Source organism: Lathyrus oleraceus, chromosome 6, assembly GCF_024323335.1.
Source record: "Lathyrus oleraceus cultivar Zhongwan6 chromosome 6, CAAS_Psat_ZW6_1.0, whole genome shotgun sequence".
Taxonomy (NCBI): domain Eukaryota; kingdom Viridiplantae; phylum Streptophyta; class Magnoliopsida; order Fabales; family Fabaceae; genus Lathyrus; species Lathyrus oleraceus.
Window position 1 is genome coordinate 363,048,759 of NC_066584.1, and position 16,153 is coordinate 363,064,911.

At 32.8% G+C, this 16,153-nt stretch overlaps 1 long non-coding RNA gene across 3 annotated transcripts; it reads left to right on the forward strand.

Annotated features, from left to right (window-relative positions):
- The first annotated feature begins 2,942 nt into the window (after positions 1-2,942).
- Positions 2,943-6,700, forward strand: LOC127097392 (uncharacterized). 3 transcript variants are annotated; one of them, XR_007793021.1, is made up of 4 exons: positions 2,943-3,430; positions 3,812-3,887; positions 4,363-4,626; positions 6,091-6,700. It is a non-coding gene; the product is annotated as an uncharacterized LOC127097392 (long non-coding RNA). The 3 variants fall into 3 exon arrangements; XR_007793022.1 differs by having other exon boundaries at positions 4,358-6,700; XR_007793020.1 differs by having other exon boundaries at positions 4,363-6,700.
- Positions 6,701-16,153: the final 9,453 nt, after the last annotated feature.

The following is a 16,153-nucleotide window of genomic DNA, read 5'->3' on the forward strand; positions in this document are numbered from 1 at the left end:
GGTCTGTTTGAATCAGTTTTACTTTTTACTTTTCAAAATATATTTTATAAAATTGTTTTAGAAAAAGGTTTTTAAAAAGAGTACAATTAAAATATTTGTTTGGTCACCTAACTTTTCAAAACTGTTTTATAAATAAAAAAATAAAAATATTCATTCGGTTAACTAGTTGTTAAAAACAGTTTTTGAAGATGAGAAAAAAATTTATAATCCGATTTTAAAAAAATGTGTTATTAATTAACATAACATGAAAAATACTTTTATTAAAACTAATAAAAAATATTTTTCTGTGTAATCTATTTATTGAGTGCAGTCTGATAAAAAACTTTATTGATTCGTGATCTGGTCTGATGTAAAATCTCTCTGGGTTTCTTAATTCAGCCCGGTGTAAAAATTCAGTGTATTTGAGATCAATCTGATAAAAAATCTTGATTCAGTTTGTGGCCAGCTCGTGTAAAATCTATCTTGGTTCAAGATTTGCCGGTACAAAATCTCAGTTTGGTGTGAAAACTAACAGTTTCAAGTCCTGTCTGTTGTTTGGTTTGAAGACTAACTGCTTTAAGCCTTATAAGGGGTTTGTGAGCATAACCTTCTAAAAGCTCTAAAAAATAGTGGAAACTCTCAAAATCAATTCTTGGGAAGTGAAGTATGTCACTTAATTAGACTGAACTCTATAATTTTCCAGTGTCATTTCTTTTTCTTTATCTTTTTTATTTTTCACTTAACTTCTTTACTTTGAATTCATGCAGCATATTTATTTTTATAAAATGATTTAGAACTTCAATTTAAAAAATAATTTTGTTTAAATTTAACGATTATCAAACCTCCACAATTCACCTCTCTCTTATGAATGGAGTTACATGTCCAATATATATCATTAATTTTAGGTACAAAAATCTAAGAGAAATCAAAATTATTTGAATTTAAAATATAAAAACGAGTTTCGTGAATCTGCTACAATAAAAAGACTGAAATTATGATTAAGTCTAAATATTATTTTTGAGAAAGATATATGTTAGACCTATTTATTAAAATAGAGTTTATATATTTTAAAATTTTAATAAATTAGTTAAAATAGTGTTTTTATTTCTATAAACGGATTAATAATTGTTAAAATAAAATAAAAAACTTATAATTGTGTAATTGCCGAATATTTAAAAATTAATTCAAATTTTTAAGTGTTCTTATTCTTAACTTAATGTTAATACTATATTATATTATTATATAATTTAATAATGCATGTAATAGATGGAAGAAAAGTTGAAACAATTTATTTAGATCTATTGTAATATTATAATTATATATGAAACAAATCAGTATATTATGTTTTGTTTAAGGAAATTATTTACGATAATGTCATTAATGAAAAGTGATTGTTTTTCAGTTGTACTTTTGAAATATGCATAAGAATATTGAAAAGTGAAAAACAAAATACAATTTAATAATTTTGGTTTTTTAATTTTTAAAACAACCAAAGTTAAAACAGTTTTGCAAAATAAATTTTAAAAAATATAAACCAAGCAATTTTTTTAGTTTTTAAATTTTTAAAAAGAGAAAAATAGTTTAAAAGAAGTAGATCAAACATGTCCTTAATCTTCTACGTATATTTTTTTCCCTTTTTTTCACAAGCCGGATATAATACATTATATACAACTCAAAGCTCAACAGAGTTTATTAGCTCATCATGTAACTAATAAACTCTTAACCAAAATTAACTACAATCTACCCATTACAACAACTAACAATATTCAATTACAAAATTACACAATGTAATTAATATATCTCTAACAAATTGAAGCATTAATTTTATTTGTGCTCCAGACTTTTCCGAACTTTCCAACACTAATGTCATGAAAGATATTTTATAATTATTTAGTAAATAACATTACATCTTTGTGAAATTAATTAAATTATCGACAAGAAATTTTTCTATACGTTTGGCGATTTTCCGATGTCATTATATTGCTTTTGCACTTCTATTTTATTTTGTGTTAAATGACACAAAAAGGAAGTTTCAAGCATTGTACCTCTGACCATCCTCTATTCTTCATCAATTGAAGAGAGGAACCTCACAAGGAAGAAGATGTAAATAAAAACAAAATATTAAAGCTTGATTATTGGATGTGATGGTGAAAGAAATAGATGTATAATCCAAGATTCACTTCTACAAATCATCCATTATATTGGATTTACGAACCCAGGTTTAAATTTATACTAACTTTTTAGTTGAATATATAAATTATAAGTATTATTTATTAGAATACTTTATTAAATTTATATCTAAATATTACTTTGCGGATGTATTTGAAAAAGTACAATATTTATGACATTGTTTCGGCCAAACAAACAAAACCTCAATCCACTGTTAAAATAAAAAAATTAACATCGACCAAAATTATTTCATTATTCAAGTTTAAACAAATCTCAAAGAATTTTTCGCACATTTAATCATTTTAAATAAAAAATAATATTCTCTTTAATTTTATTTATAAAAATAATAATTATTTTTTAGATTCATTGAATGAATAATGTATCTAGATAAAATATAGATCATATACGTTAGTTATTGAATAAATTTAAAAAATAAACTTTTTTTATGTAGTATTTAATTAATATTACACATTAATTAGGTTTTACGTTTTGAATGCAAATATTATGAGTAACATTCCATCTTTTAATAAAAATTTGAATTTTCAATTTTGGAAAAATTAAAAATCTTAATACATGAGGAAAAGGAATCAACATCGTTAAAAAAGTTTGAATCAAATCATAAATGTATTACTCTGTTTTGATTTATAAGTAAAAAAGATAATTTAACATTTATTAAGAAATATAATTAAATATATTTAATTTTCTTGATTTCATATTAGAGAAATAACATAATTACTAGTATATCATCAATTAAATTTTGTTCTGCTAACCATTTTTTCAAATGCCATTTTTTCAATAAGTCAGATCTACTTCTTCATTTCTCATTTTTCTCAATGGGGCATTCTCTCTACTCCCTTTACCATCTTCTTTCTCATATTCATTCCCAAATTTCTTCATTTCTCTACTCCCTTTACCATCTTCTTTCTCATATTCATTCCCAAATTTCTTCATTTCTCTACTCCCTTTACCATCTTCTTTCTCATATTCATTCCCAAATTTCTTCATTTCTCTACTCCCTTTACCATCTTCTTTCTCATATTCATTCCCAAATTTCTTCATTTCTCTACTCCCTTTACCATCTTCTTTCTCATATTCATTCCCAAATTTCTTCATTTCTCTACTCCCTTTACCATCTTCTTTCTCATATTCATTCCCAAATTTCTTCATTTTTCTTTTTTATGAACATGAACTCTAACTATATTATTTTTCAAAATAGAAAGCAGCAAGTCATACCTCCAGTCGTAATCCTAATTCTACAGCACTTTTGTTCTTCTTCCTTTAGGTATGACTTCTTTTCCTTTTAGATTATCTCTTATCGATCTATTCTATATTCGACCGGAAGACAGATTCAAGCTCAGACTTCTAGAAACAGTATAGTCGTCTTCATCGACACTCACACGGCCTTCACTATTTCCGATCACGACAACATCTCCGATTTCAAAATTAATCTCTCACTCCCTTTTTGTTCTTCTATTACTTTACATTACTTAGTTTTTGTTGAACTTCAATTGATATGTTCGAATTTTATTTTTCTGCTTCTTTCGATTCATATATGTTCTTTTCATTGTGCCGCCAAATTTTCTTAAAATTTGTTATCAACTAATTAGGATTTTGTGAGATTTATGTTAATTAAATTAATTGATTTTGTTATTTTGATTAATAGTTGTGGTTTTTGAGATATGGCAAATGAAGGTAGTCATATTAAAACCTTTGCTAAGGTGGAGTCGCATCTATTCGAGGTAAAGATAGTTAAATCCACAACCATGTTTGTTTATGAATAAATCAGTATAGATTTGAAAATATAACACAATTATATGAAATGGTTAACTAATTAAGCTTCAAGCTTCATCTAAAATCTAAATCTTGCATTTAATTGAAAAAATGTGAACCTTAATACCTCCTGCTATTCAGAGCTTGATTTCATTTTTTTATATATTTTCTGTAGTTCGTTCACATTTTTTGGAGAAATATCTGATCCCGTTCTATGAACATCTTTTTTTAGAAAATAATATATATATATATATATATATATATATATATATATAATGATACATTCTTTCAGGAATATGTACTATCATAGCTTGTAGACATAAATGTATATCTATTTAATTTAGTTATCATTGTTTTTTTGCATGTATTTTTTTTATTTTGGAGTTTTTTAAATATTTGGAACCAACTTTCTCATTTATGAATACTTGCATGTTGGAAGTTTAGGGGACTTGATTTGCAGTCAGAATTTTCAGTTGTATTGGGGAATTAGATTGAAGATTGCTATTGGAGTTGCTCAAGGAGTTGCATTTCTTCATAAGGATTAGATTCTACACTTGGTTCATATAAATGTCATGTCAATGACCATTCTGATGGATGTTAACTTTGAGCATATACTTACACATTTTGCTCTTAATAGGATTGTTGGAGAAGCTGCATTTTAATCAATTGTGGATTCTAAAGCTACGTCTTCATGGTACATTGTCTCAGGTATGGGAAGTTATGTGAATTTCAAGTTTGATTTTTATGATTTCCTTCAGCTTACTATAGTAACATAGTGTTGGTGCAATTGTGTGCCGGCTTGAGAAGAAGGAAGGTAGAGACCAGGCTTGGGTTTACATAATGACTTTAGGTGTTTTAGCAACTTACCGTGGATCTGGTATTAGTAAGAAACAAATTTAGTGTACATTTCTGCCATGACACCTTTAACATATACTAAGATATGTTGGAATAAGATTTGTTCATACCCTAAAAGGTTTTTATGATAACAAAGTATTTAAAGAACGATCAGGTTTACTAATGGTTGTTAAAGTGTGCAAGATCAAAAGAAATTAACCTTGATATAAATCAAGTTAATCACTTTAAAGAATCATTAAAGAGAAGCAAAGTTGTTTTGAATCTGAAGGATCATAACCAAATCTTTAGACTCTGAAGAGTCAACTCAAGTCTCTCAGATGATGAACCTAAGCTTACTTTAAATCCAAAGTTCAATAAGGTTCTGAAGACTGGAGTCATTTGAAGCAAGCAGACTTTGTCATAAGGAATGAAGTTGCAACTTCTGGACAAGCTTCATCAGTAGTTCTGAAGATTCTGCTTCAAAGGAATATTGTTTATATCAAGACAACTTTGAAAGTGTTCATCTAGATTAGTTATGATCAAGACTATGATAATGAGAAGCTCAAAACCTATGAACTTAAGACTCTCAATTCTTATTCTAACTAGGTTCTGAAGACATACTTTAACTTCTGATCATGCTTTAACTAATTCTATAAAAAGCCTCTGATTCAGGAAGTTAAGTATAAAGACAACAATGACTCAGATCAAGTTTCAACAAACTTCTACAAGAAGTCTCAAGTCAGAAGTTATCTAAAGAAGATCTCATGACAACGGTACACTACTTTATGTCTAATCAAGCAAAAAGTAATGTTGTTAGGATCTTATATCTTCAACTATTCTGAACTCTACTCTACTCCTCTCAACTTCTCTGTGCTAGCTGAGTTTATAGTTTACTTTACGTGCTCTAGCTAAAGACCTTCAACGACTACTTGTACCATGGGTTGTTTCAATCTTCAACGGATCTATTCTCAGCATCTATATAAGAAGAAGATTGAAGACATTCAAAAAAGTGATAATGAATTTGGATTGAAGAATATGTGACTGAGTTTACAAGGTTGTGACACCAGTTCATAAAAATGGGTTGAGAGAGAGATTGTGTTACACAAAAAATATAGGTAAGAGAAACACACACAAAAAGGAATATAACTAGAAGGGTTAAGTGTGTGAGAGTAGAGTGAAACATATTCACATATGACTTGAAGAAATAATAAATGAATATGATCAAGAAGATCAACAGAATATTGATAACACGAAAACGTATCGTATTTTTGACTCCATATGCATTGCTTTTTACTTGATTGACGCTTATTATTACGCAGTATCTTATGTTTATTGCAGGTATTTATCGATTAAAAGGTTTATCGCAAGCAAAATGGAAAATAGCAAAAAGGAAAGAAAAAGGAAAGAAAAAGAGAAGAAAATGGAGCTTTTATAGAGAAAATGGGCCACCAAAGCAAATGGGCTTGTGGCGCCCATTATCTAGGGATTGTGGCGCCTGCCACATTGGCCCAAGGAATAGGTGGCGCCCGCCACCAAGCCTTAAGAAGTGGCGTTCAGTTGCTAAAAAGGTGGCACTCGCCACTCATTCAAAGGCTAGGGTTGTGGCAACCGCCACAACCTAGTCTTCCATCTTTTTCTCCACCTTTTTAGCCACGAATCTACCCACCTTGCTACAACTTAGGGATTGTGAAAAGTATATAAAAGAAGACCTCTCAGACTCGCACGTATCTCTCGCTTCTTCCAGTTTTCAAGCGACGATTATTTTTCAGCATTTATTTTTCTTTTAGTTTTCTAGGCAGTTTTCTTACTTTGTAAAAGTGATAGTTTCTCCACATCGGGGACTATTGCGGTTTATTATTTACGCATTTGGGATTCAATTATAAGGATTATTCATTGGCAAAGTCTGTCGGAATTATTTTAATCGAAGAATCAAGATTCAGTTCTAGTTCTTAATTCGCAATCCAGGTTTTATTTTGATTACTATTTTATTTACTTATGCCTTATTGTATGTTTAATTTCCCAAATACCATGTCTGTTACTGGATCCATGTCCGGCTAAACCCTTAGGTATCGGTATGTAAAGACCGTCGAAACGACGGGATTCAATAAATAATTGGTGTTAGTTTTTATAAAATTTATTTTTTCGGTTTTAGTTTCTTATTTTAATCAAACTGTTTTTCGTACGAGAGTACAAAACAAACTAAGGTTACAGTCAACAAGAACGAGAGTTTGAGATTTTAAGCAGATAGCTGAAACTAGGCATTAATCCTAAACACAGCGAGAGCGATTTAGGATTAATTAGACTTTATTTATATTCAAAAATTACTTTTAAATTCAAAATGAGAGCGCGAAAGCCAAGCATTCTGGTTTAGGAGTATGGTCAGAGTCAATAAAAACAAGAGTGTGAGACTGAGCCCTTTCTATAAATAATTTCTACTGAAGAATATTTTAACCAATAAGATTTTCCCAACTATCTATCGAATCCCCGAAGTTTAATGTATTACATACCGATATCCCTTATATCTAATATCTTTATTCTATTTACGTTATAGTTATTTCTCTTCATCCCTCCAATCTTAGAACGATCATCAACCTTAGATTTACATAGCAACATTAGACCACGATACGTTCGATTATTAGTCATTGTGGGTTCGATAATCTTTAAAACTACGCGATAGGACCGTGCACTTGCAGTCACGATTCACATAGACTTACTAAGTCGCGATCAAGTTTTTGGCACCGTTGTTGGGGGACTAATTTAGTCGATATAGTAACTCTAGCGTTACCCAGTATAGACTAAGGCAAACAATTATTTTTCCCTTTCTATATTTGTCGAGTGTATGCCAAGTACTCGCTCTCAAGGCGAGAAATTTATAATTATTACTACTGCTTAATTTTCATTTCTTTGTTCTCTTCTTTATTTATTTCTCATAAAATTAATCAGTACCTTTCTGTATTATTGACCATTACTAACTTAATGTTATTATCTACTTGATTTTATCTAGCTACTGAATATCACAATGCAACAAGTAGATTACATGGATATAGTCTTCAGAGGCAGAGCTCAAAGAAAACGTTTTGAGGCTCTATTTCAGAGAGAAGTGACACTAACCTTATACCCAGATGAACACACCATAATAAAATTAGGTATAAGAGACAATGCTATGTTCCTAATTAACCAACTAGGCTGGGACACCTTTGCTATCAAAAGAAAATTTAGTTCCATCAGTAGATTGACTTTAGAATTCCTAAGCTCCATAGTGTACCTGCCAAACCATGATGTGGGATTTAACAAAGGCCTAATCACCTTTAGGTTGTTTGATAAAGACTACCGCTGCACCCACAGAGAAATGGATGAACTCCTAGGATGTCCTAATGACCCTGATACCTTCACCATTACCAGGAAGACATACTTGTAGACCATCAATTAGACCTCTTTTGGGGTAGCATCACTGGAAACAACCATCCCGAGCCAGACCTTATGCAATCAGAGAACATCCATAACCCTGCCATTCGTTACTTTCATAAGATCCCAACTCACATTCTATTTGGAAAGGAAAAGAACAAAACATTTGTGTCCAAAGACGAACTATTTATAATGTACTGTGCATCACAGGCCTGACCTGTTAACGCTGCTACATTCATGATAGCTAACCTGTACCATATAACACAGGAAGACTATGGACCAATCTCAGTAGGAGGCTTAGTGACCATGATAACACATGCAATAGGTCTGCATTACTCACTCGTCAGGGTCATACGACCTATGAACATCCGATTTTGTGTCAACACCGGTATCATTAGGAACCTAGACCCGAATGTGTTTGAATTCCTAATTAACAGCCAAGTAGTACACCTGTTTACCCTGTCAGACCCTAGGACGAGTGTACATGATAGAAACAACTGGCTCTATGATTTGGATGGACCACCAGATGCACCACCTTCTCCTCTAGATACACCCCAAATCTACGACCACTTTGACAATTATCTCTCTGATGCTGAATCACATGTCCTAGTTATACCTGTTGCACCTCTCACCGATCATGTTGTTGCCATCGAAGTTGTTCCGAAAGACGTCGCCAATCTGAGAGGTGAGCTAAGCACCCTACGTGTGAAATTCCACAGCTTTATGGATGTAGTGACAGAGAACTTGGATCACATTTACCAGCACTTCTACTCATTCGCTCCTCCTACCAGCAGTCGCCGTAATGGCTAATTTATTTGACTTACCGATTTAGTGACTTTTATTTTATTTTCTTGCTTGGAATTTTATTGTTATTTGCTTTTACACATTGGGATTTATTTAATTACTTCATTTATTTTTATTCCAGTAGACAAATTATGTCATCTTTTCCCGTCTACTCCATTCTTTTATTCGTCAATTTTGTCATTAAATTCCATTCCACTATATCATGTTTATTATTCCCATACACTATATACTATCAGTAAACTAAATTCCATTGAAATTTTATGGTCAAAGAAAATAAAGGCACACACATGGGAAATCACATTGCATGTGGTGCCTGCCACACACGGTTGTGGCGCCCATGTGAGGGTTGTGGCGCCCGCCACAGGGCCCATTGTGGCGCCCGCCACCAACACCAAAAGTGGCACAAGCCACTACACAAGCTCGCACGCGCAAGCTGTGTATTTTGACCATTCATATCACTTTATGGTGTTGTCCCTTGCATGCAAGACAATGCCTTAATGTCATTCAACCACTTTCAATAACTCTTTGACCAAGACATAAAAAAATCGGAAATGCAATTTATTTACCAATTAATTTTCCAACCACCATCACCTCTATATAAACCACCAACATTACCAACAAACCACACCTCTCATTTACATATTTCTCTTCTCTCTTGCTCTATTCTCACTATATTACACAAAGTGTGTGAAATTCATTATGACACAAATGAGGGAATATAAAATAGTGTTCAGAAACGGCGAGCCATGCGAATTACAAGAGGAGACGTACACGTCTCTCAACGTAAGAAAGATCGAATCAACAAGGTACACCGATGAACCCTGTTTATTTGCTTTAGGAATTCTAGATAGTGTTAACTATATGCTAGAGACTTTAAATTTAAATTATTTTATATCTCTCAAGGACCCTGTTTATGCTCAATTAACACTAGAATTTCTAAGCTCGTTAATTTTTAGTCCCACACCCAACACAAACTGCTCCAGTGGGACTGTCCATTTTCGTTAATTTAACGTCGAATATGACCTTACATTTTCTCAACTAGCAGACCTGCTAAATTTCCCCTATGGGGATGGCGTAGTAAGTGAGGTCCCAGATACTGAGGGTTGGCAACGCGCCTTCCAACCATTTTGGAGGGAAATAACCGGTACAGTAACCCATAGTTTTGAGGGAAACAGAGCCACTTTAATTCAAAACCCGACTACTCGATATTTCCGCCAAATATTGGCGTGCACCATTTTTGGCCGAGCAAACTCTAACAAGGTGAACGAAAAATAACTCTTTTATTTTTTCGCCACATTTTTGCCACAAAAGGTGAATACCGTCCATTTTATGCTATCTCACATGCAGGTCATTGTCAATGCAAAGCGAGGTCCGGTTATTTTTGGAGGTTTAATAACCTCCATAGCCAGAATCCTAGGACTCGAAGAAAAATTCTCCAGGCTAACCCCGCTCCCGCATCATGCCATTGACATTGACATGGCCAAGAGCATGAAACTAGTAAAACGAAGAAGTGAAGGTAAATTTAATTTAATAATTGCTAATAATATCTTACAAGATCTTATCCTCCCAAATCCAAACCGCACAGATGTGCATAACTCTAATAATTATCGTTATACTAATGATCCGGTTCCTAACCAAGTCCCCGCGCACATTCCTGAGAATGTAGCTACTGGTGGGGACACCGATGAGAATCACATTCCGGAGCAAACTACTCCCGCTACTGACCCACACACCACACACATGTCCTTTGAAAATGTTGCAGGTACATATTTTAGTCAAAGACCAAGAAGAAATGTGGCACCAGTCACTCTTGATGAGATCTATGCTGAATTGTTGCGGCGTAGCGAATTAGACGCTCAGCGCGACCTACAGATCCAAAACATGGAAGCTCAGCAAACTGAAATGATGCAAATCCTTCGCCAAATGCAGCATGATCAGCACGACTACGCCTTTAGAATCGAACAGAACATGTCTGACTTGATCGATGAAATGGCAACATTGACAATGCGTGTGGAAGATCTCCAGAACTACACGCCACCTCACCAGCCAGGAAACGGTGGACGTGCACGTACATGTGGCAGAAGGCGCCAGTAGCAGAATACCCAGGTTCTACCTTTCTTTCCTATCTTATGTCGTTGCATTGGGGACAATGCAAGATTTAAGTATGAGGGAGGAAGTTTTACCGCTTTTTATTTTACCGATTTCTAGTTAGATTTAATTATTGTTATTTCCTTTAGTTATTTTATTTTTTTGTTTGGTTATTTTAATTTTTGTTAAAGTGTTAGTCGGGTTAAATATCAATGTGCTATCGAGTCTTTATGCGTGGTTTTCGTTATTTACTAATTCTCCTATTTACTTAACCATACAAAATTTTCGCAAAAATCTAGACTTAGAGATACAGTACACCTTTTGAAATTTCTAACTTATAAATCAAATAGAAGTTGAATTGTAGAGATTTGTAAAAACTTTATAAGATCGGTATCGTTTTAACACCTTAAATCTCCAAGTATAAGATCGATTTGAGTACTTGTCATGCCATAGCCTTAAATTTTATCCTTTAATATTTCCTTAAGTGGTTTATCTAGCAGTCAACACCATCCTAAGCACACACTACGCAAGAAGTCGATGCAAATAAGTGTATGATTTCAGGCTTAAAAGAAGAAAAGATTACGAAATGTATGAAAAATATTGTTCCTTCTAAGTTAGGTGACCGTCACCCGGTCATTTAGCCCAACAGTATAACCATCTTCAACTGTTATTTGAGCCAAAGTGCGAAAAAGAAATAAATGAATAATAATGAGATCATAGTCACTAACATACTATCTTGCTATGAATATGAAAGGATAACGGGCTTAATGTGATTGCGCCAGAATGAAAAAGGATAAAAAGAAGGTTTAGTAAGATAGGATTAGGCATGACAACATGACTCAGATTGGTTTGTATAGGAGGGAGACTTATGGTTGCAACATTGCGACTATGTGTTCCAACCATACCCTTAGTGTGGAAGTGAGTACCTGTTAATACAATTTTTAACCAAAGTAAAATTTATAGACTAGAATGAGTATCCGAATGCAACTGTGTTTTCTACGAGTCTTGATAATGTATGTTGGAAAAAATTTACAAAACTTTTTATGTACGCGGCAATAAAACCATAATGCTGGAACAATAATGCTGGAACAATAAACTTTCTTGCCTAAACAATTTGTTCCAGCATTATTGTTTAGCATACATTAAAATAGACCGCGAGAGCCTAGCATTATGGTTTAGGAGTATGGTCATAGTCAATAAAAACGAGAGTGTGAGACTAAGTCCTTACTATAAATAATTTCTACTGAAGAATATTTTAACCAATAAGATTTCACGAACTATCTATCGAATCCCCGAAGTTTGATCTATTACATACCGATATCCCCTATATCTCATATCTTTATTCTATTTACGTTATAGTTATTTCTCTTCATCCCTCCAAGCTTAGAACGATCATCAACCTTAGATTTACATAGCAACATTAGACCATGATATGTTCGATTATTAGTCCTTGTGGGTTCGATAATCTTTAAAACTACGCGATAGGACTGTGCACTTGCAGTCACGGTTCACATAGACTTACTAAATCACAATCAAATATAAAGGCACAACAAAGAGAAAATATGTGCAAGAAGAGAAGAAGAATGAACACTTCATTCTTCTACACTTAGGAGCAATCAATTTGTACTATGCTCAAGAGTTTAAAATATATGTGTATCTGCTTAACTAAGAGGCACACACATAGACACAAGGTTAATACCAGACTCTTTTGTTAAGAGAATCTGAGGACTCTAGCATTTATGCTTTAAGTGGGTCTCTTTCTGATGATTAAGCATTGAATTCCCATGCTTGAGGGCAGAGCAAGGAAGTCTCAATCAGTGTGATTAAGCATTGATGTCTCATTCTTGAGGGTAGAGCAGGAAGTCTCGACCTGGTATGATTGAGAAAGAAGTCTCTTTTTGTGGGATTGAGCAGGAAGTCTTGAACAAATTGTTTAGGCAAGAAAGTCTCTTGCTCGAGGGCTTAAACAAAAGTCTATTTCTTGTTTGATTGAGGAAATTGTAACCTATTGATTATAGTAAAAAGATTTTGTACTGCAAGGGGACTGGACTACTCTCGGGTTGAGAGGAACTAGGATATATTGTGTGTCTCTTTATTTACTCCTGCTTTTACATTCCACTGTGCAACAAACTCTGAAGTCAGACTCTGATCTAATTCAACTTCTTACTTGGATCAGAATATGAGCTTGACATCTTAGGTTCTGAAATAGGTTGAAGAAAAAGAAGTAAACTTTGATATACACAATTCAATCGTCCTTCTTGTGCATATTTTTCACACCTTCAGTTGGTATCAGAGTCTTGTTATGCTTTTTCACTTAACAGTGAAACAAAAAAGATCTGGTGAGAAAAACTATCAAGTTAGTACTTCATCTTTCAATGAAGTTTTCTTCATCAGTCAAATAATGGAAACTACAAAAGGTAAAGAAAGATAAGCTGAAGAAAGTCATGTTAGTGTTGTGCTGAGAGCTTAAACATAAGCATATAACCTTGAAGGAGAATTTTGAATAACCAAAAAGGGAGGGGGTTTCTTTCAAATTTTTGTGGATCAAGAAAATTATTTCTACTCTAACTCAATTTTTTTGTGAGTATGAAAGAGTTTTTAATCTTTAAGACTGACTCGTGGGACAAGTTTGCTTGTTGAAGAAATCAAGAAACCTTTTTATTCTTAAGTCATTTACTTTGTGAGTATGAAATGATTTTTAATCTTTAAGACTGACTCGTGGGATAAGTGTGCTTGTTGAAGCCATTTGCTTGGTGAGTATGAAAGGATTATTTAGTCTTTAAAACTGACTTGTGGGGAAAATGTGCTTGTTGCAGGAATCAAGGTTTAATCTTAATTTGCTTATTGAGGAAGAGCAAGATTAAGAACTTTTGCAGCTTGACTCAAATACAGCAGCAAAATATCTTGCAAACAATTTATATTGTTTAAAAGGAAGATTTAGATAGTGATACTAAAAAATTCATTCTTGCACTAATGGCTCATACACTCTCTGATTCTGAAACTAAGTCAGAGTATGACTAAGAATATGATGAAGATGAGAATGTAGTCTTGTTGCTCAAAATGAAAGCAATCTTCTTCTTTAAGCTATGCTGATAAAAGGATTAAAGACCTTGGTGTATTTGCTGCTGAGTGTAGCAAGATTCTGAATACACCAAAATCAATGACAGAGAAGTCAAAGGTTTTGATTGGAATAGAACCTAAAAATTTAAAGTCAGTGGTTTCTTAAGAAACCAGACACTATGATCCTTAGGTCAAAAGGTGAAAGGAATTCAAAACCTAAGATCTCAAAGTCAAAGGTTACAAGGAAACCTATACCAAAAACCTATACATCCAAGTTTCTAAATAATTCAGAAACTAAGGTAAAAGGTGAAGCATTTGTTCTGGAGCCTGGATGATGGACATCTACAACCTACAACAAGATGAAAGCATATGTTCTAGATCTTAACTCAACGAAGAAGAAGGAAAAGAGGGCTACTGTCTCTAGTCTTCTGAAATTCAAGTCCTTGCTGAACATGAATCTACTTCAACAATAGATGATTTTAAATACTAATTCTTTTCTAAAATAATCTGCAAAGGATGTTCAGAATATGCAGAAAGGTATGTCAATCATCTTCATTCTTTAGACAGCTTATGTGCAGGATATGTTATTTGTGATTGGTCCATGTATATGATTTATCTATGCGTAACCAGTTTGAACAACTTACTCATTTGAGGATTTTTAAACCTATGAAAATAATATTTATACCATTTGGATAAATATTATGGATATTTGAGTATATCTTTATTCCACGTCTTTATTCAGAACAAAATATTGATTAGTTTAAAAAGAGTTGATAAAAAGGGGCAATATTTTAAATCGCTTATTTGCTGATACCCCTAGCTCTTGGATTTTATTGGCCTTTTTCTATTTAAATTGGCCTTCTTCTTCTAGTTTTGTATCTCATCTCAAAAAATCACATGTTTGTGTTTTTCAAGACCTTCCTCCTTAATCCTTTGTCTCAACCTGAGATGACTTTTAGATCAAACCTTGGCCTAACAAACCAACCGGTTGTCATCAATGAAAGGTTTGTCAACCTTGAAGATATGAGTTCCTCGAGAAATAGTCTTCAAAGTTGTGTTCTAAACAAGGTTAGGATGGCTACTCCAAAAGTATCTTTGGTCATACATGATTAAGTTTGATCAAAGAATTATGGATTAAACTTTCTGATGATAAGCTTGCCATCCTCTTCGGAGCTTTCGATGTAAATTTGATCATCACCTCATCCACTTCTTCTTATGCAAGTGTATGTGAAGTTGATGGAATTACCCTGAATATTCATGTTTCGAAACAAATTTAGTGTATTCTTAAGGATATCTATGATCTATCGAAGATATCTAATCTTCGTTCTCGAAAAAGGGTAGTTTGCAATCATCTTCTGATGTCAAGCCACTTGAGAACTTAGATTTTAGGGAATCTGATGAAATAGATCTCCCACTTCTTCTCAACGCAAATATTGAATATTTATCCTCTTCATGTTTTAAATGTGAATGAAATTTTATTCAATATATGGAGAAATAACTCGATAGCTGACATCAGGATAAAGAAAATTCCCATAATGTTCAGCTTCAAGATGTGCCTTTTGTTTCATTTTGGCAGGTAACGCGTCCTTAAGTTTCTCTTTTGTGCTTTTCTTTTCTTTTTAGTTGGATTATTTAGATGTAATGTTTATGATATTATTCTTGATTTTTGTTTGTATGAATTGTAAAGCATCCCCACTCAATGAATATATTGAAACTCATTATGTTAAAATAATTCATTTGCTTAGTCTTATATGATTTGTTTTGACTCTGATACTTCCTTATCAGTTTCTTCTGTAAGAAATAATTATGACTAAATAATGATATGCTAAAGAAATTGGTGAAAATTTCATTGATAAAAAAAATTGATTACATTACTTAGTTACAAGATATTTTTAATCATCTTTTAAAACTCGATCTTGACGAAACTTAACCCATCTCACAACCCAATCATCTTTAGCATCTGAATCAAAATAGACTATTTTGGAAGAACTTTTGCTTCTCATAGGTTTTCTCATCTTGTTAATGGTCATCTTTGTCTTCAAAA